The following is a 21,455-nucleotide window of genomic DNA, read 5'->3' on the forward strand; positions in this document are numbered from 1 at the left end:
TTCCCACTGTCCCATAGTATGGCCCCCTTGGCTGCTGCTTTCTCTTGCCATTAAGAGTGCAGCTCAGATGCAGCTTGTCACAGAGGAGATGCACACACCGTGCTCTCTCTGTCTCATGGTGATTTCTACCTTTGTTCTTTCTTGTTTTTCTGTTTCCCTTCAACTTAGAACAAGACTCACTTGGTCTGGCTGCCTTGTTTGGCAGTGCACAGTGCTATGGTAGCCATGTCAGTCCCAGGATATTAGAGAGACAAAATGGGGGACTAGATATCTGTCATTGGACAAACTTCTGTTGATGAGAGAGACCACCTTTCGAGCTTATGCAGTGAAAGTACATAATTATAACACCCCTATAGTTTACATACAAACCTGGCTTTAATTTCCAAGTCCCAAAGCATTTTCTGTTGTCTCCTTTAGCTCAGCAGGGAGCTTCTGCTGCAGGATCGATAAAACCTGTTGATCATGCATTTCAGGATCTCTTTTGTTGTCACCCCATAAACGATGGGGTTGAACATGGGGGGAATGAGCACGTAGAGGTTGGCCAGTAGGATGAGAATATAACCTGGGATGATGTGCCCAAACTGGTGTGCAAAAGAGGAGAAAAAGGCCGGCGTGTAGAACATCAGTATGACACAGATGTGGGAGCCGCAGGTGTGGAGAGCCTTGAGCCGGGCGTCCTTGGAGGGGAGCCGGAAGACGGCCCTGAGGATCAACCCATAAGACAAAGAAATGAGCACGGCATCCAAACCAATTGCTAAAATAGCCATGGCTAAGCCATACCAGATGTTGACTGTAATGTCGTCACAGGCCAGCCGCACTATGACCATGTGCTCACAGTTGGTGTGAGGCAGGAGGTTGGTTCTGCAGAACTTCAGCTGCTTCACGAGAAAGATGAGAGGGAAAATGATACAGAAACTTCTTGTGACAACTGCTAGCCCTATCTTCCCGATCACTGACTTGGTTAGCCTGGTGGTGTATCTCAGGGGGTCGCAGATGGCAACGTACCGATCAAACGCCATGGCCAGTAGGATAGTCGACTCGGCAATAAAACTGGCATGGATGAAGAACATTTGGGTCAGGCAGCCAGCAAAAGTAATTTCTCCCGCTCTAAACCAGAATACAGCCAGCATCTTAGGCACTGTCGTGGTAGATAACAGCAGATCAGCAGTGGCCAGCATGGAGACCAATAGATACATGGGCTCATGGAGGCTTTGTTCTGTTAGTATGATGAACAGTAGGAGAGAGTTCCCACAAAGTGTCGTAACATACATCAGACAGAAGGGGATGGCGATCCAGACATGAGACTCCGCTGTACCCGGGATGCCGGTCAGGATGTAGGTCACAGGGTCAAAAACAGAGTGATTTTCAGCTGGCATCATGTACCATCACTTGGATCTTCTATTCAGCTTCCAGTAACTAACAGGAAAAGAGAAAATCAGTGAGAACTCAAGTGTGAGCTCGGACTAGAATGCATTTGTTGAGAGAATCATAGACACCATCAAAAACTTTGTTGTGTGACAACTGCCTCCTGGGTGGGACCATAAAACCAGAAAGACTCTCTGTCAGGGTTCCCTCCCCACTCTGAACTCTGGGGTACAGATGTGGGGACCTTCATGGAAGACCCACTAAGGTTATATTCCACCATCTTAGGCTTAAAACTTCCCCAAGGCACAAATTCCTTTCCTTGTCCTTGGACGGTGTTGCTGCCACCACCAAGTGATTTAAAAAAAAACATTCAGGGAGGGACCACTTGGAGCCCTATCCCCCCCCCAGAAATATCACCCCAAGACCCTTCACCCCTTTTCCTGAGGGGACTTGAGAATAATATACCAACCGATAGGTTAACAAAGTGAGCACAGACCAAATCCCTGGGTTTTAGGACACTGAACATCAATCGGGTTATTAAAAGAAGAATTTTATTAAAAAAAAAAAAAAGTAAAAGAATCACACCTGGAGAATCAGGATTGAAGACAACTTTACAGGGTAAATAAAAAGATTTAAAACCAGAGGATCCCCCTCTGACTCTGCTTCCCAGTTACAAAACAGGAATAAAATTACCTCTTAGCATAGAGAAAATTCACAAGCCAAAACAAAAGATAATCCTTGCTATTACTGACAATTTCTGTAATTTTACATGTATCATTTCAGCATCTTTTTAGGAGCTGGGTTACTTGGTTGGTCTCTCTCTTTGTCCCGAAAGGGCACACACAAAGAGAGCACAAAAAAACCTTCCCCCTCCCCCAAATTTGAAAGTATCTTCTTTCCCCATTGGTCCCTCTGCTCGGGTGCCAACGAGGTTAATTGAACAGATTAACTCCTTTCAGGTAAGTGATTCTGTACCTCTGACCAAGAGGGATTTTATATGACTGCATACATAAAGGTTGCTACCCTTCCCTTTATATTTATGGCACTCTCGTACTGCGGGACTGTAACAGGAAGAGAGCCTGAGACATAAACCCTTGGATTAGAGGCCTAGTATGAGGCCTGAGGCCTGGGATAAAGTAATCAAAACCTTGTTGATGTAAAGCACAATTAGGCTGTGAGCTAGAGGCAGGCCCCGATCACAGAATCTGGCAAGCACAGGGCTGATATTTCAAAGCCACACATTTCTAAGAGGTGCTGGGCACAGGGCACTCATGCAAACCATTAAACAAAAGAAAATCTAATGCATGTTCTAGCTAGATTACTTACTAACTTTACAGGAGTTGTAAGGCTGCATTCCTGATCTCTTCCCGGCAAAGGTATCACACAGACAGACAAAAGCATTCTTCCCCCCTCCCCAGATCTGAAAGTATCTTGTCCCCTCATTGGTCATTTGGGGTCAGGTGCCAGCCAGGTTACCTGAGCTTCTTAACCCTTTACAGGTGAGAGGATTTTGCCTCTGGCCAGGAGGGCTTTTATAGCACTGTTCCCAGAAAGCTGATTACCCTTCCCTTTATATTTATGACAGTGACCCATCCTAAATATAAGATCAGGATGACAGTGTGATGGGTAGAGATGTACAAAGTGATGAGTGGCACCCGGCTACGTCAGAGGGTGTTAATTAACTATGTTAGAGGGTCAGTACGTAACTTGTTTGTATTGATGTATGAAATGGAGCCTCAAAGGGAGTGTCTCTGTCTAGCCTAGGGAGGAACGGAAAGTCCCGCTGTTCACTGAGCTGGTTCATTCTAACAGGCAGACGTGCCTTAGTGGTCCGGTAGGGTCCGCGGGATAGCAGTAACATGCTTCATCGACAATAAACCTGGCTGGGTGCTTTCGTACCTTAAGGGATCTTGTGGTCATTGGGTTGTTCGCTCGAGGTCTGCTAGGCCAGCTGTCTGCGCAGAGCTGGGACAAGACACAGCGAGAACACAGACACACACAGCCGAACATTTTACCACACTGGTGACCCACGACAAGTTACGTACTGCCCCTGTGACGTAATATCTCCATTCCAGAAGAGGGACGATGGTTTGGATGGTTCTGGCCCCAGGTGACGCAGGGCGCGCCCTCCTGGTGTTGCTGTCCACAGCAGAATCTCTCCTCCGCACGTTTGCTACAGTCGCTCTCAGGGCTCAAGCGGTGACTGTGAAAGTGAGAAAGCAGTCACACGACTAGTTCTTCTGGCACTTACCCCAATTTCACACTCACTACTGTGAAATCACCCCCAGTTTATAACAGAGTGAAAGCAGAACCTGTTTCACTGACAGTCCTCCTGCTGGCACTGGGGCCTTGAACCGACCAACACACAAGCCCATAAGTAAAGTCATTCAGGAGCAACTCCCATTGACTTTTATGAACATGTGCACATGAGCAAAGTTGCAAGTTTTTTTCAGGATGTGAAGCCAATCTCAATTAAGCTCTGGTCTGCACTACAGACCTATAGCGGGATAACCACGTTGCCCAGGGGGGTGAAAAATCCACACCCATGAGTGACATGGATACACCAACCTGACCCCCTGTGTAGACATGGCTACGTCCCATGGGGAGGAGGACTAACTACGCTGCCGGGGGAGCTCTCCCCCCTCAGCGCAGAGCGTCTCCACTAACGCACCACAGCGGTGCAGCTGCGCCGGGGCAGGATTTTAAGCCTAGCCGCGCTGGTAGCTCTGCTCCGGGGAACTGCAGCTGCAGTCGGTGCAGGGGGACCAGAATCCCGTTTTTAAAGGGACAGTCCCGTATTTAAGCCCTCCTGCAGGTGTCCTGACTTTTTCTTCAAACAGGTAAATTGTCCCATATTTTCTCACTCCCCCCATCAGTACTGGCAGGTCCTGCTGCTGGCCAGATCCCTGTTTCCCAGATGCCCACCTTCCAACGGTGAGTGTGTGTGTGGGGGTCTATTGGCCAACGACGCGGGTGGCTGTGCAAGGCTGGTGGCAGGGCGAAGATGCAGCCCATGGGTTCAGCCGCTCCCCCTGCTGGTCCATCAGCGCAGCCCCCACTATGTGCCGGCTCTCGCCCAGCAGGGCCCCGCCCCCCGTCCCGTTTCCCATCGTCACTGGCTGGGCGCTGCGAGCTGCAGTGGCCGGTGAGTGCGGGCAGGCACCAGGCAGCGGCCGGTTACGTGTTACCTCTACTGCCACCCATCAGCCCTTTACATGCTCCCCCTCTCACTATCCTCTCCTTGCCTTGCCTCATCATGCCCCACCCCAGCTCCCCTGCTCCCCCCCCCACATCCCGACCCCCACTGGGGCATGTGTGGTGCAGAAGGGAGTGGGGCAGGTTTGACCTGGGGATGTTGCAGGGGAGTTTCATTGGGGATGGGAGGCTTCCCTTGAGGGAAGATTCCTCAGCCTGTAACCTGAGCCCTGGAGGGGGGTTGGGGCCAGGTGACACCTTCTGCCTGGGAAAGTGGACAAAGGCTGGAGGAGGAGCTGGGGTGAGGCTGGGTGAGATGGCTGGAGGGGTTTCCAGTTTTGGGGGTTGGCTGGGGAAGAGGAGGGAGCCCCAAGGCTGGGGTCTAATCTCCCTGCCCCACAGAACGGCCTGACTAAGGGATCCTCTTTATGCCTGTAAACTCTGATTTGAACTGTGTTCCTGTCCTCTCCAATAAACCTTCTGTTCTACTGGCTGGCTGAGAGTCACGGTGAATCGCAGGAAGTGGGGGTGCAGGGCCCTGACTCCCCCTCACGTCGTGACAACTGGTGGCAAAGGTGGGATCTACTGCACCCCGTAGACAGCGCTTCCTGCCGTAAGTGACTGGGGAGCAGTCAATGAAGGGGAATTGACAGGGACCAGGTGTGCTGAAGCTTCAGAGAGAAGTGGTTTCGGAGGGTGGAGGAGCTACACTTAACCCCTGGGAGTGTGTGATCAGCGAGAAACTGGCTAGGTCATCTTCAAGGCTGAGGATGTGAGGGAGATTCACAAATCTGAGCCATTCTTTTTAGATGACAAATCTGGGGAACTGTCCCAGATTGAGGTGTCATTAGAGGAGATTTTGGAACAAATTGATAAACTAAACAGTAATAAGTCGCCAGGACCAGATGGGATTCACCCAAGAGTTCTGAAGGGACTCAAATGTGAAATTGCAGAACTACTAACTGTAGTCTGTAACCTATCATTTAAATCAGCTTCTGTCCCAGACGGCTGGAGGATAGCTAATGTGACGCCAGTTTTTAAAAGGGGCTCCAGAGGTGATCCTGGCAATTACAGGCCTGTAAGCCTGACTTCAGTACTGGGCAAACTGGTTGAAACTATAGTAAAGAACCGTATTGTCAGACAAATAGATGAACATAATTTGTTGGGGAATAGTCAACATGTTTTTTTCTAAAGGGAAATCACGCCTCACTAATCTATTCAAATTCTTTGAGTGGGGTCAACAAGCATGTGGACAGGGGGGATCCAGTGGACATAATGTATTTAGATTTTCTGAAAGCCTTTGACAAGGTCCCTCACCAAAGGCTCATAAGCAAAGTAAGCTATCATGGATAAGAGGGAAGGTCCTCTCATGGACTGGTAACTCGTTAAAAGATAGGAAAGAAAGGGTAGGTATAAATGGTCAGTTTTCAGAATGGAGAGAGGTAAAGAGTGGTGTTCCCCAGGGGTCTGTACGGGGATCAGTCCTATTCATTATATTCATAGATGATTTGGAAAAAGGGGTAAACAGCGAGGTGGCAAAATTTGTGGATGATACAAAATTACTCAAGATAGTTAAGTCCCAGGCAGAGTGTGAAGAGCTACAAAAAGATCTCTCAAAACTGGGTGACTGGACTAGAAAATGGCAGATGAAATTCAATGTTGATAAATGCGAAGCAATACACTTTGGAAAACATAGTCTCAACCGTACACATAAAATAATGGAGTCTAAATTAGCTGTTACCACTCAAGAAAGAGATTTTGGCATCATTGTGGAGAGTTATCTGAAAACATCCACTCAGTGTGCAACGGCAGCCAAAAAAACGAACAGAATGTTGGAAATCATTAAGAAAGGGATAGGCAATAAGACAGAAAATATCATGTTGCCTCTATATAAATGCACGGTATGCCCACATCTTGAATACTGCGTGCCGATGTGGTTGCCTCATCTCAAAAAAGATATATTGGATTGGGAAAGGTTCAGAAAAGGGCAACAAAAATGATTCGGGGTATGGAACAGCTTCCATATGAGGAGAGATTAATAAGACTGGGACTTTTCAGCTTCGAAAAAAGATGACTAAGGGGGGATATGATAGAGGTCTATAAAATCATGACTGCTGTGGAGAAAGAGAATAAGGAAGTGTTATTTACTCCTTCTCATAACACAAGAGCCAGGGATCACCCAACGAAATTAATAGACAGTAGGTTTAAAACAAACAAAAGGAAGTATTTCTTCCCACAATGCACAATCAACCTGTGAAATTTTTGCCAGAGGATGTTGTGAAGGCCAAGACCATAACAGGGTTCAAAAAAGAACTAGATGAGTGCATGGAGGATAGGTCCAACAAGGGCTGTTAGCCAGGATGGGCAGGGATGTTGTCCTTAGCCTCTGTTTGCCAGAAGCTGGGAATGAGCGACAGGGGATGGATCACTGCATGATTCCTGTCTGTTCATTCCCTCTGGGGCACCTGGCACTGGCCACTGTCAGAAGACAGGACACTGGGCTAGATGGACCTTTGGTCTGACCCAGTCTGGCCAATCTTATGTTCTTATCCTTTCCCCCACCCCCTCCTCCCCTGCAGCTGGAAGCAGCTCCTGTCCCTTCCCTCATGCACAGTGCCGAAAGGCTGCTGCTGGCCAGATTCTGGTGTGAACCCGGGCAGAAATCTTGGGGGGAGGGAATATGACCTTGCATCCCGCTCCCACCCCCCCCACACACACACATGTTGCCTTGAGAAGACACGGCACGAGGTACCAGGAGAAGCAAGCCCTTACCAGGGCCCAGCCAAGCATGGAGGGCGGAGCGCGCCGGACAGGGAGAGGCAGGTCAGTCGGTCAGTCACCCCGCGCCCCACCCAGTGTGAGAGAGGTGTACGGGAGTGTGTGTGTGTCAGGTGTCCCCATGGGGATGGGGGGGGGGTGTCACCCCGCCCTGTGTGGACCCTAAAGATTTAAAGTGAAGAAGGTAGTTAAAAAAGAATCCAATTATGCCAAATTGTTTTTAACAGGGACTCAGTCAACTTGATGTTAATTTGAACATTTCTACTGCATAGTTCTGACGGATTGTTGTGGAACTTGCCTGAAGACAAGTAATTTGACCAGCTGTCCCGCATTCAACGTAGGGAGATGTGGTCACCCGAAGTCGCTGGAACACGGGTATCAAAGCAGCCCTTAGAGTCGGTTGTGCCTGAGTTGTTTAGTTCGGACATTCGCCGCCAGGCTCCTTGAAACCAGCTAATTTCTGCCAAGCGGAATGGACCCAGCCCTGGGGTCCTTATGGCGTTAATGAGAGTGACGGCCTCGGGATTTGGGGTGTAGAATATCACAGGGCCTGCTTAGATTTACTCTGAAGAGTCACATTAACGAAGAATGGCCCCGTCCGGCGCCCACTGGGTTCAACAGCAGGACCCCAGTGACTTCCGTGGGAGTGGATCAGGGTAACCCGGTGACCTCTTCCTAACACCGAACCTCAGTGCCGTCACAGGAGTGTTATCTCCGTGCCCCGGCTCCCATCCTGGTCCTGCAATTACAGTCACACCCTCCCCATGCTTTCCAACCCCAGCTCAGACATTTCATAGCTTTCATGTGTTTCCATTCGCCCCTTCACAGATTCATTTTCCATTCAAATTACTCACCAGCTCCTGTCCCAGCTGGAGATGAGGAATCCCTACCTGTGACCCAGTCAACGAGCTGCAAGCGGCAAGGAATCTGCACTGACCAGGGCTTTGGTACAGGGATATTTATACTGCTGCCCTGTGAACCCCAGCGGGGGGCTCAGAGCCAGCAGGGAGCCCCAGGGACCTGGCCTCTGTGACTGGCTCAGGTCGAGAAAAGCAGCAGAGAATTAACCCTTTCTTCCTCTCACTTGTTTGATCTGATCATTTCTCCCTTTTTATGTTATTTTGAAAGGTCGTTGTGACACTGAGGCCCTGGCAAAGAGTTCCCTGTTCTTTGCAAACAACTCTCATCTCACACACAAGTCTTACTGAATATTTATCCATAAAGAGAAGCATGTAAGGTGTGTGCAAAAAGCTAGTAACTTGTCCAGGTAATAGTTAAAGAATAACATATTGATATTGACAGTGTGCTTTATGGACTTGGAGTAGAAGTTAGTCACCAGGGCATAGTGTGTCTTGGTGATGGCTATTCCTGGAGGGCGTCGTCACCCCACCCTGGTTAGCCAGGGATGTAATGTTAGGCTCAATTGTCCACCCTTGTTCCATCCCAAGATTATCAATGGAAAACCATCAGAGACAACTGAAAATAATCAACGCTACTTGGAGGTAAATGAAGGAACATTACAAGAGATGGGGTTGCCCTGACTATGGACAGAGACAAAAGACTGTTTCCGCAGAACACAAAGCAGGGAGAGGCCCTCTAGATCCTTTAACTGTGGAGACATCTCCTGGTGCCTGGACCTTCTCATGAAGAATTGGATCTTGAAATCAGAGGGTAATGAGGTGACTCACAATCCTGAGAGCCCTGAGAACCATCACAGTAGTTCTTATACAGATTGCCGTTAGTCTCACTTAGTCCAACCATCCTGAAAACCTATGTGTGTGTGTGTGCCATGTCGCTGTAGCCCTGTCAGTCCTGGGACATTAGAGAAACAAGGTGGGGGAGGGAATATCTTTTACTGGATCAACTTTTGTCAGCCTGTTCACTTGAACTGTCCCTTCAAATAGGTGTGAACTACTCATGCTAAACTATGTGTTCCACCTTGTATTTATCTGGCACACTCTGAGTGCCTTTGTCAGACCTGAAGAACTGCTCCATGAGCTGGAAAGCTTGTCTCTCTCCCCATCAGAAGTTGTTCCAATAAAAGATATCACCTGCCCCACCCCTTGTCTCTCCCTATGTAAGAGAGTATATATGTATATGTAAGAGAGTAGGTGGTAGAGAGAGGGGAAATCGGGAGCTACTCTTTCTCTCATTACAGTAGAACAAGTGACATGCAAGGAAAGTAAAAGGTGGTAAATAAAAGCCCATACAAGGAAATACTTTCCCACAAAAGACGTAATCCAACTGTGGAACTCAGTGCTGCAGGATTTTGTTGAGGCCAAGACCTTTGCAAGATTCAAAAAGGGATTGGACATTTATCTGGGTATCAGAAATACCCAGAGTTACCAGCATTAATGACAACACACATTTTGGAAGGGAGAGTGACCCCCATGGCTCAGGCTTTAAGCCAATCTCTGTTAGAGCTAAGGATGGGACGCAGGGTGTGAGGGGAAGATTATCCCGTCTCCTGAGAGATTCTCACAGCTGCTTCTGAAGCACCTGGTGCTGGCCCCTGTTGGAGACAGGCTGCTGAGCTAGATGGACGCAACAAGGATCCAGTCTGGTGGTTCCCGTGTCCCTCTACCAAGGTGCAAAGTTGGCCTGCTGCAGCCCCCAGCCTGGGACACACCTCAGCCAAGATTTCAAGCGGTGCGGAGCACTCGCAGTGCCCACTCTCTGCACCGGAGTGGCGGGTGCTCAGGCGCTGTGAAAAGCCAGTCCCTGGATGACTCAAGCTCAGCACCCAAAGGGGTGCGGCGGAAGCTCCAAAAAATGTGTGTGTGGTGGTGGGGGACAGTGGTGCCTGAACTGTGGCCTGCCCCCCCCGCACCGCCCCTTTCCCCAAGGCCCCGACTTCCTCTGCCCCTCCCCGTGAGACCTCGTCCCACCCCTCCTCCACAAGCCCCCCACCCTCACACCAGCCCTCCCCCTGAGGCCCCAGCCCACCCCTTCTCCTCAAACCCCACGAAGAAGTTCTGTTCCACACTCTGTTCCTTCGAGAAATAAACCTTCTGTTCTCCATGCTGGCTGAGAGTCACGGCTGACTGCGGAGTCGGGGTGCAGGGCCCTCTGGCTTCCCTGCAAACTCCTCCCTCACCAGGGGGGTTTCCCTCGTGACTCGGATGATGCGGGGGTTGGCGGCGGTGACTGGGCAGGCGATGGTGATCTCTCCGCTGTCCACCATGCTTGGTGAGGCTCAGGGAGGGCCGAGGAGAGCCGGAGAGCAATGGGGGCTGGGTTTGCTTCACTGTGGTGATGTTCGTAGTATTGTTCTTGCTCCCGTGATCACCGATCTACGGGTGGGGAAGCAGGAGAAGGGAACCGACCTCCCCCTGCCCTGCGTAATGCCAGAATCCAGGCCCAAATCATGCATACCAGCCCCCACTTCTCCACTCCCAGGACACCAGCTCCCTCCTGCCCCTCCCGCTTCTGCAGGGGTTCCTGGCACTGCCCCCCAGCTGGGCCGACTGTGACATCACTGATGACATCTTTGTGAGCAGCAATGGCCTTGGCAGCCCCTACCTCCCTGCTCCCCGAAATGGACAGACCCAAGAGAAATGCTGATCCATTGGAGAGGGCTCAGAGAGGAGCCACGGGAATGACTAAAGGATTAGAAACCCTGCCTGATAGTGAGAGTCTCAAAAAGCCGAATCTGTTTAGATTTACAAAGAGAAAATAAAGTCTGATCACAGTGTGTAAGTATCTACACAGGGAACAAATATTTAACAATGGGCTCTTCTGTCTAGCCGAGAAAGGTCTCACACGATCCACTGGCTGGATGTGGAAGCTCGACACATTGAGACTGGGGAAAAAGTGTAGATTTCTAACAGGGATGGTAATTAACCATTAAGGTTGGAACAATTTACAAAGGTTGTGGTGGATTCTCCATCACTGACCATTGTTCAATCAAGATGGGATGTTTTTCTAGGAGATCTGCCCTAGGAATTATTTTGGGACAGTTCCCTAGCCTGTGTGATGCAGGGGGTCAGACTGGATGAACACAACGGTGCCTTCTGGACTTGGAATTAATGAATCTGTGAATAATGGGGATGTGAAGCCAGGGGTGAGCCGGCTCTCTGGGTCGGATTCTTCTCTGTCTTGGTGCAGATCCGGAATAGCTCCACTGAAAGTAAGGAGAGCGGTGCAGGGTAGGAATCAAAGCCCATGGCCCTGCTTCACGTCTCCCCAAGGTTCTCCAACAGGCTGGTGGGAGAGCTTGGGGATAGAACCCAGGTCTCCTGAGTCCCAGTCCCGATTCCCAGCCTGTGTGGATGTCATCCAGGGACTACATCTCCCTGCCATGCAGACACTTTGCCCTGCGGTTACAGGACTGCCTACTGAGAAAGGAAGGATGCCTTTTTCTTGTGATGTACAGTGGGAGCAGAAGGTGGTGAACCGAGAGCCGGTGTGTAACCGGGTCAGTAACTAACTCTCTGCCTCCCTCCTTCCGCCCAGAGCCAGGAGATACTGGAAAAATGGGGAAAATTAAACAGGTTGTGAACTTCCAGTTAACTGAGGTACAAACCTGCCACTGCCCTGCCTGCTCTCCCCAGCCTGGCTCCACACTCGCAGAGTGGGCAGACCCTGGCTGGGACACACACACCCTCTCCTGCCCCAAGCCATCAGCCTCCCTCAAGCCCACTCTGACCCCAGACAGATGTCTATCACGCCATCTCAGTGGAGTGTGCTCTTCAATTTCCTCATTGGAAAAGTGAGCTGGATACGTTGATGGAGGGGATGGTATAATGGGATTGCCTACAATGGCCCCACAAAGTCACAGGACCTCCTGGTCAACCTCCTCCTAGCCCTGGCTAAAATGGCCATCTATAAAACCAGGGAGAGGAGGTTGGCCGATGGGGTCTCCTATGACTGTGGGGCCTATCCTTGATCCTCTGTCCGCTGGCTCCTTTGATGCCTTCGAGGAGCAGTGGGCGCTGTCCAGGGTTCTCTGCCTGGTGTCCCCATCAGGTTCCCTTCATTTGACCCTTTGACCTCACTTCTGTCCCTGTTATCTCATTAGTTGTCCTCTGGAATCATTTGGCTTCCAGGTCATGTGGATCCTCCCCTTAGGCTGGGGGGGGGGAGGGGGGTCCTATAGTAGTGGGTGGGCTTCTGCCTGCCTGCTTCCTGGATTCCAATAGGATGGCGTATGGCCCATCTACGACTGCTAGTAGCAAATATCTCTAATGGCCTTAGAAGATAAACACAATGTGCTGGGGAAAAGTTAACACAGTTTTTAGAAAGGGAAATCCTGTCTCACCAAGCTCTTAGAATTCTTTGAGGGGGTCAACATTCCTGTGGAGCAGGGTGGTCCAGTTACTCTGAAACCAGTAGCTATAGTGCACTTGGACTTTCAGAAAGCCTTTCCCAAGGTCCCTCACCAAAGGCTGTTCAGCAAAGTAACCTGTCCTGGGATAAAAGGGAAAGTCCTCTCATGGGTCAGTAACTGGTTAAAAGAGAGGAAACAAATGGTAGGAATAAATGGTCAGTCTTCATAATGCAGAGAGGTAAACAGTGGGGTCCCCCAAGGGTATGTACTGGAAGCAGTGCCGTTCTGCATATTCACTAATGATCAGGAAAAGGGAATGAACAGTGAAGGGGCAAAGGTAGCAGGGGATACAAAATTATTCAAGCTAGTTAAGTCCAAAGCAGATTGTGAACAGTTACAGAGGGATCTCACAAAACTGGGTGACTAGGCAACAAAATGGCCAATGAAATTCAGCATTGATAAGTGCAAAATGCTGCACATTGGAAAAAAATAATCCCAACTACACATGTAGAAGGATGGGGTCTTAATTAGCTTATAACACCCAATAATAAGATTTTGGAGTCATTGTGGACAGTTCTCTGAAAACTTCTGCTCTCTGCACAGCAGTGGTCAAAAAGGCTAATAGATCATTAAGAACCATTAGGAAATGGATAAAAAATATTATTCTGACACTATATAAATCCATGGTATGCCCAAACCTTCAATAGTCTGTCCAGTTCTCGTTGCCCCGTATGAAAAAAGGATTTTGTATGTAACCCTTCTGGCCGTCAGAGTTGGCAGCAACAAGGGCCAGGTTCAATATCTAGGGGATCCATTCCAATAACACAATGCAAACCGGCTCGAGCCCCCACCCAGTGACCTGGGACAAATATATACCACCCCCACTGGGCGCCTCCAGGAGGCAATACTTCCCCTCTCGCAAGCACCTAGTCTGAGTGTAGGATTCATAACACAACCCATGGGCAAAAAACCCACCCCAAGCAAATTGGGGCATGTCCTTTCCCTTTGGTTCTTGAGTCCAGCAACCCCAAATCACCCAAAGTCCCAAAAGTCCAACGACCCAAAAGTCTCTGTCCCTGGTCAGGGCAGCCCCAGAGTTCGAAAGTTTATCTGCAGAGTTTTACCTGCCAACCTGAGTGGAGATGGGGGGGGGCTTTTAAGGGGCACCTTACATGGTCCAAAGCTGATGGCCCCACCTCTCCATGGGGCTCCGCTCTGCCAGCCGCCCCATGAGCTGCTCTAGGCACCCGACAAACTGCTCTGCTCCACCAGCCGCTCTGCTCCGCTCGCCGTCCCGCAAACTGCTCCACCATGTATCTTCAGGCTCCCCCACTACTTAATACAGCACTCAGTGACTTCAGCTCTTAGTCAGTTCAGCTCTTTTGTGATTTCAGCTTGTAGCAGGGGAGCCACAGTGCTGGTGCACCATTAGCCCAAAGTGAATTCAGCTCAGCAGCCTGTGACTAGACTCCTTATGAAATCAAAATTTTAGCTCTGATAGTCCACAGTGGAGAGAGGAGGAAGTGCAATTAGCATGTAAGGCCCTCACCAGGGGGCCCATGCCACCAAGTATTAATACCTATCCCCAGCCTCTCTCAATTCACAGAGTTTTGGAACCCATGTCCCTTGCCTAGCGAGTGCTACTTAGTTGATGGTGAGTCCCTCCATCATAACAAAAGGCCAAGTACAGTTCCACTGTCCTTGATTCCCATAATCAGGGTAATAACAATTTATTCTTCCTGCCCCAATAACAGAGACACTGGGTATCCCACAGCAGCCAAAGTGACCATTTGGGCAGCTATGGCCTCACTCTAGGCAGGGTGGGTGTGCCTATGCAAATGAGATCGGCCCCTGAAGTTCTTTTCCACAACTTGCCACACCTCACCACCAGATGTCATCCTAACTCTGCTTATATCTATAATTTGGAAAGGGCCAGAGAAGGGCAACAAAGATGATTAAGTGTATGGAACGGCTTCCCTATAAGGAGAGACTAAAAAGACTTGGACCGTTCAGCTTAGAAAAGAAACGACTAAGGGGGGATATGACAGAAGTCTATAAAATCATGACAGGATAAAGTGAAATGAGAAATGTTATTTACTTTTTCACACAATACAAAAACCAGGGGTTACCCGATGAATTTAATAGGCAGTAGATTTAATACAAACAAGAGGACATATTGTTTCATGCAACACAGAGATATCCTGTGGAACTCATTGTCGGGGTTATAGTGATGGCCAAAAGTACAAATGGGTTCAAAAAAGAACTGGACACATGTATAACTGGGATCACAAAAGAATTAGATAAGTCTATGAAGGATCAATCCATCAATGGCTATTAGCCAAGATTGTCAGGGCGACTCAAAACCTTTGAATGACAGAAGCTGGGATGGAAGGACAGGGGATGGATACCTCCATAACTGCCCCGTTCTGTTCACCCCCCTGAATCTGTGGTACAGGCCACTGCTGGAGACAGGATGCTGGACTAGATGAACGGGTGTCCTGACCCCGTACAGGCTGTTCTTTGTTTTTTCTGAGGCATATCTTCTCAACAGCTGCAGAAATGGAACAGCTGCCATATGAGGAGAGATTAATAAGACTGGGACTTTTCAGCTTGGAAAAGAGACGACTAAGGAGGGATATGATAGAGGTCAATGAAATCATGACTGGCGTGGAGAAAGTAAATAAGGAAGTGGATAAAAAAAGAACTAGATACGTTCATGGAGGTTAGATCCATCAATGGCTATTAGCCAGGACGGGCAGGGATGGTGTCCCTAGCCACTGTTTGCCAGAAGCGGGGAATGAGCAACAGGGGAAGGATCACTTGATGATTCCCTGTTCTGTTCATTCCCTCTGGGGCACCTGGCATTGGCCACTGTCGGAAGACAGGATACTGGGCGAGATGGACCTTTGGTCTGACCTGTATGGCCAATCTTATGTTCTTATGTTCTTTATGGAAGGTGGGTAAAAAGAGGGAAAAAAAGATTCCTGCAGCATTTCTGTAATGTTAGCAGGTTAAACAAGCCTCCAAGCCCCAGGAGGATTTGGCAGGTTATGCTCAGCAGCAAAACATTCTTTTAGCATGGGATGAAACGCACTTATCACACACACAGGATTAGGGGGGGGGGGGGACTAGAGATCACGTGCAAATGAGCCCCTCACCCACTGCACCCCCTGATCTCTCTCCCACCAGTCACCCCCCACAAACCCACCTGTGTAGGGAAGAGAGCGAGATCAGCCTTGGGAAGCCAGACCCATCCATGTGAAATGTGCCATAAGGCAGCCAAACGCAAGGTCCGTGGGACACAGGTCTTGGGTACGGAGTGTGGGACTGACACTGGCAAAGCAGTGACCCTGAGAAGGATTTAGGAGTTCACATATCTTTGTGGAAGGTGCTTTAACGAAAACCAAGCTATTGGGTTCATATAGAGGGGTGACTGGGTATAATTCTAGGGCCTGTGTTATACAGGTGGTCAGACTGTGGTTCCTTCTGGCCTTAAACATTATGAATCACCATGTTTGCTGTGGGGTGGGGTGGGGGTGTGTGTGCTGCCCTTGCCATGTCCTCTTGGGGTGGATCGCCAGGTCGAGGAGGCCCATGATAGCACAATCAAAGCCACCCCTGCTTGGGTTCTGGGCTGTGCAGAGGAGCGCCATGCAATCCCTGTGCTGCCTCCCTGAGGAGACTTACTCCTGACTTCCATGCTGGCCCCAAAGTGTGCTCACTTTGCCAATGAGGAAACCGAGGAGGAAAGAAACTCTCCCACGGTGACACAGAAGGTTGGAGGGAGAACCAATATTAGAGCCCCGGTCTCCCAATGTGCAGTCCAGGGCACTTCCCATGGCTGAATGGCCTGTCCCCCTTGGCTGCTGCTTTCTGTTGCCACTAAGAGTGCAGCTCAGATGCAGCTTGTCACAGAGGAGATGCACACACCGTGCTCTCTCACAGGCTGATTTTACCTTTGTGCTTTCTTGGTTTGTTGTTTCCCTTCATCTTAGAACAGAGACTCATTCAGTCTGGCTGCCTTTTGTGGAAGGGAGCTGTGTTGTAGTAGCCATGTCAGTCCCAGGATATTCAAGAGACAAGCTGAGGAGGGAATAGCTTTCATTGGACCCAACTCCTGTTGAGAAGAGAGACCAGCTTTGGAGCTTACACAGTGTAAGTACATAGTAAATACTCCCCTACAGTTCCAATGAAAACCTCGCTTTAATTTCCAAGTCCCAGAGCATTTTCTGTTGCCTCCTTGGGCTCAGCAAGAAGCTTCTGCTGCAGCATCGATAAAATAGATTGATCACCCGTTTCAGGATCTCTTTTGTTGTCACCGCATAAACGATGGGGTTTAACATGGGGGGAATGAGCACGTAGAGGTTGGCCAGTAGGATGAGAATATAACCTGGGATGATGTGCCCGAATTGGTGTGCAAAAAAGGAGAAAAAGGCCGGCGTGTAGAACATCAGTATGACACAGACATGGGAGCTGCAGGTGCGGAGAGCCTTGAGCCGGGCGTGCTTGGAAGGGAGCCGGAAGACGGCCTTGAGGATCAACCCATAAGATACAGCAATAAGCACAGCATCCAAACCGATTACAAAAATAGCCACAGCTACGCCATACCAGACACTGACTCTGATGTCATCACAGGCCAGCCGGGCTATGCCCACGTAGTCGCAATAGTTGTGAGGCAGGAGGTTGGTTCTGCAGAACTTCAGCTGCTTCACCAGAAAGATGAGAGGGAAAATGATACAGAAACTTCTTGTGACAACTGTCAGCCCCATCTTCCCGATCACAGACTTGGTTAGCCTGGTGGTGTATCTCAGGGGGTCGCAGATGGCAACGTACCGATCAAACGCCATGGCCAGCAGGATGGCCGACTCAGCAATAAAACTGACATGGATGAAGAACATCTGGGTCAGGCAGCCAGCAAAAGAAATTTCCCCCGCTCTAAACCAGAATAGAGCCAGCATCTTGGGCACTGTCGTGGTAGATAACAGCAGATCAGCAGCGGCCAGCATGGAGATGAATAGATACATTGGCTCATGGAGGCTTTGTTCTGTTAGTATGATTAATAGTAGGAGTGAGTTCCCAAAAAGTGTTGCAACGTACATCAGACAGAAGGGGATGGAGATCCAGTCATGAGACTCTTCCGTACCTGTGATGCCAGTCAGGATGTAAGTTACAGGGTCAAAAAGAGTGTGATTGTCAGCTGGCATCATGTACCATCACTTGGATCTTCTATTCATTTTCCAATAACTAACAGCAAAAGAGAAAATCAGTGAGAATTGAATGTCAGCTAGGACTGGAATGCATTTGTTGAGAGAATCATAGATACTATCAAAGACTTCATTGTGTGACAGCTGCCTGTTAGGTGCACCGGAAATCCAGAAACACTCTTGTGATGCGGTGTACAAATCCCACACTAGGCTACAAGGGGCTGAGGGATTATTTTGGTCTCAGACAGCCCCACCCCACCAAACTTCCAGCAAATGCTCCATCTGCGGGAGCAATTAAATACAGGGAATTAGCTTGTTTGGGTGGCAAAGCTGGAGGTGAGCAGACCTGCAGCCCACAGCTCCAGCAGACCAGAGGGAAGCCTAAGACTCTGACACAGCTGCCAAAAGGGGCCCTCCCCAAGAGAAGGGAGGGACACACCCCTGAGACAACCAGAGAGGGACTTTCCCTGTGGACTGTGGACATTGGTAACCCCCTCTTAGCCATTGTGGTTTGGGTTTCCCCACTAGGGGGAAACCTTGGACTAAGCTGACCCCAAGGATGGTGGACAAGAAGAAGAGGCCCAGGAAGGACACCCAGACTGTTGGTAGCCCAAAGGGCTGACCGGTGTAGTTGGAGGGCCCGGGTTCCCCTCCATACAAGCCACTTGGCAGTCACGAGTTGCAGCCATGACCATTAGGCCACACTCCCCATGTGGGAACCGTTACAACTCTCCTGCTATGGAAGGTCTCCATTCCAGAAGAGGGAAGATGGTTCAGACGGTTCTGGCCCCAGGTGACGCAGGGCGCGCCCTCCTGGTGTTGCTGTCCACAGCAGAATCTCTCCTCCGCGTGTGGGCTACAGTCGCTCTCAGGGCTCCAGCGGTGACTGTGAACGTGAGTTAAAGCAGCCACAGGACTGGTTCTTCTGGCACTTACCCCAGTTTCACACTCACTACTGCGGAGTCACTCCCAGTTTATAATGGGGTGAGAGCAGAAACCATTTCATTCACAATCCCCCTGCTGGATCCTTCAGGCTCTGAGACCCTGACCCGACTAACACACAGGTAAACTCCATCACGAGCAACTCCCATTGACTTTCATGAACATACTCACCTGAGTAAAGTTGCAAGTTTTTTCGGGATTTGGCCCTAACTATGTGAAGCCAATCTCAGTTAAGCTCTGGTCCCCACCACAGACCTATATTGGCATAACTACGTTGCTCAGGGGTTACTCCTGAGTGCCGTAGTTACACCAACCTAACCCCCATGTAGACATGGCTACCGCCTCTGGGGGAGGAGGACTAACTACGCTGCTGGGGGAGCTCTCCCCCCTCAGCGCAGAGTGTCTCCACTAACGCACCACAGCGGTGCAGCTGCGCCGGGGCAGCATTTTAAGCCTGGATGCTGGTAGCTCTGCTCTGGGGAACTGCAGCTGCAGTCGGTGCAGGGGGACCAGATGTCCCGTTTTTAAAGGGACAGTCCCGTATTTAAGCCCTCCTGCAGGTGACCCAACTTGTTCTTAAAAAGAAATTGGCACTGGCTGGTCCTGCTGCTGGCCAGACCCCTGCTTGGCAGATGCCCACCCCACAGTGGTGAGTGGGGAGGTCTAGTGGCCGATTGTCAAGGTTCCTTCCCCACTCTGAACTCTAGGGTACAGATGTGGGGACCTGCATGAAACCCCCCTAAGCTTATTTTTACCAGTTTAGGTTAAAAGTTCCCCAAGGTACAAACTATTTTACCTTTTTCCGTTGGACTTTTTTGCTGCCACCACCAGGCGTCTAACAAATATATAATAGGGAAAGAGCCCGCTTGGAAACATCTTTCCCCCCAAAATCCTCCCCAAACCCTACACCCCCTTTCCTGGGGAAGGCTTGATAAAAATCCTCACCAATTTGCAGAGGTGAACACAGACCCAAACCCTTGAATCTTAAGAACAAGGAAAAAGCAATCAGGTTTTTAAAAGAAGAATTTTAATTGAAGAAAAAAAGTAAAAGAAACACCTCTGTAAAATCAGGATGGTAAATACCTTACAGGGTAATCAGATTTAAACATAGAGAATCCCTCTAGGCAAAACCTTAAGTTACAAAAAGACACAAAAGCAGGAATATCTATTCCGTTCCGCACAGCTTATTTTCTCAGCCATATAAACAAACAGAATCTAACGCGTCTCTAGCTAGATTATTTACTAAGTTCTAAGACGCCATTCCTGTTCTGTCCCCGGCAAATGCATCACAGAAACAGAGAGAGAGAGAGTTTTTTTCTCCCTCCTCCCAGCTTTTGAAAGTATCTTGTCTCCTCATTGGTCATTTTGGTCAGGTGCCAGCGAGGTTACCTTTAGCTTCTTAACCCTTTACAGGTGAGAGGAGTTTTCCTCTGGCCAGGAGGGATTTTAAAGGGATTTACCCTTCCCTTTATATTTATGACACCGACAATGCGGGTGGCTGTGCAAGGCTGGTGGCAGGGCGAAGATGCAGCCCCTGGGTTCAGCCGCTCCCCCTGCTGGTCCATCAGCGCAGCCCCCACTATGTGCCGGTTCTCGCCCAGCAGGGCCCTGCCCCCCGTCCCGTTTCCCATCCTCACTGGCTGGGCGCTGCGAGCTGCAGTGGCCGGTGAGTGCAGGCAGGCACCAGGCAGCGGCCGGTTACATGTTGACTCTGCTGCCCACCCATCAGCCCTTTACATGTTCCCCCTCTCGCTGTCCTCTCCCTGCTTTGCCCCTTCACCTTCCCCAGCTCTGCTGCTCCCCCAGATCCGCCCGCAGTGGGGCATGTCCCGCTCCCAGCGCTGTGCGGAGAACCTGCCCCTCATCGGAGAGTTTAGCTTATCAGCAGACTGGCTGGCATGATCCTTCCTTCCCGCACTGCCTCTGGCTGGGCCGGCGCCCCGGGAAAACCCAAGACCCTCCGGCCCAGGGCGCTGGCCAGGAGGTGCTGATACCTGCATGTGCCAAAGCCCCGCACAGCGCTGGCATGAGGAAGCCTCTCTGCCCCTCAGCTAAGCTCCGGAGTGGCGGGGGGAGGAAGGGGAAACAATTTCCAGCCTGTTCATGTCCCGAACCTACAGGCTCCACAACAGCCCCTGTGGCAGGTCCTAAGCACCCCTCTTCACTCCCTAGCCCCACACCCTGGATCCTGGCCCCAGGGAGCGTGGGGCTGCTCCGCCCCCTAGGCATCCTCCCCTACTAAGCCACTTCTCTGGCCCGGTTCTCTGAAGCCCTTGCAGTCAGTTTCCCTGGGCCCTGGTGCATCTTTAGGGCTTAACCCCTTCCTGCCCGTGCCGTAGCCGGAGGACAGGAGGTGGCTGGGTTATGTTGGTGTGGGTAGGAAGGGAGAAGCTGCTTCCAGACATGGGGAGGGTGGGGAAGGAAGAGATGAGCTCTGCAAAGACATGGGCCAGATCATCTCTTCCCTCCCTCCTCCTTCCCTGAGCCTGGAAGCAGCTCCCTTCCCTTCCCCCACACATGCAGTGCGGAAAGGCTGCTGCTGGCCACAGTCTTGTGTGAACCCTGCAGAAATATGGGTGTGTGTTTGTGTGTGATGCTGTGTGATCCTTGAAACCAGCTAATTTCTGCCAGCTGGAATGGACCCAGTCCTGGGGTCCTTATGGCGTTAATGGAAGTGTTGACTGAGTGACGGCCTCGGGATT

The 21,455-nt window shown here is 50.2% G+C and overlaps 2 pseudogenes; both read right to left on the reverse strand.

The window, feature by feature from the left end:
* Window positions 1–418: 418 nt before the first annotated feature.
* LOC140914865 (olfactory receptor 52B2-like) lies at window positions 419–2,742 on the reverse strand (annotated as a pseudogene).
* Window positions 2,743–16,853: 14,111 nt separating this feature from the next.
* On the reverse strand, window positions 16,854–17,814 carry LOC140914902 (olfactory receptor 52B2-like; annotated as a pseudogene).
* Window positions 17,815–21,455: the final 3,641 nt, after the last annotated feature.

The sequence above is a fragment of the Lepidochelys kempii genome, chromosome 1 (assembly GCF_965140265.1).
Source record: "Lepidochelys kempii isolate rLepKem1 chromosome 1, rLepKem1.hap2, whole genome shotgun sequence".
Lineage (NCBI taxonomy): Eukaryota > Metazoa > Chordata > Testudines > Cheloniidae > Lepidochelys > Lepidochelys kempii.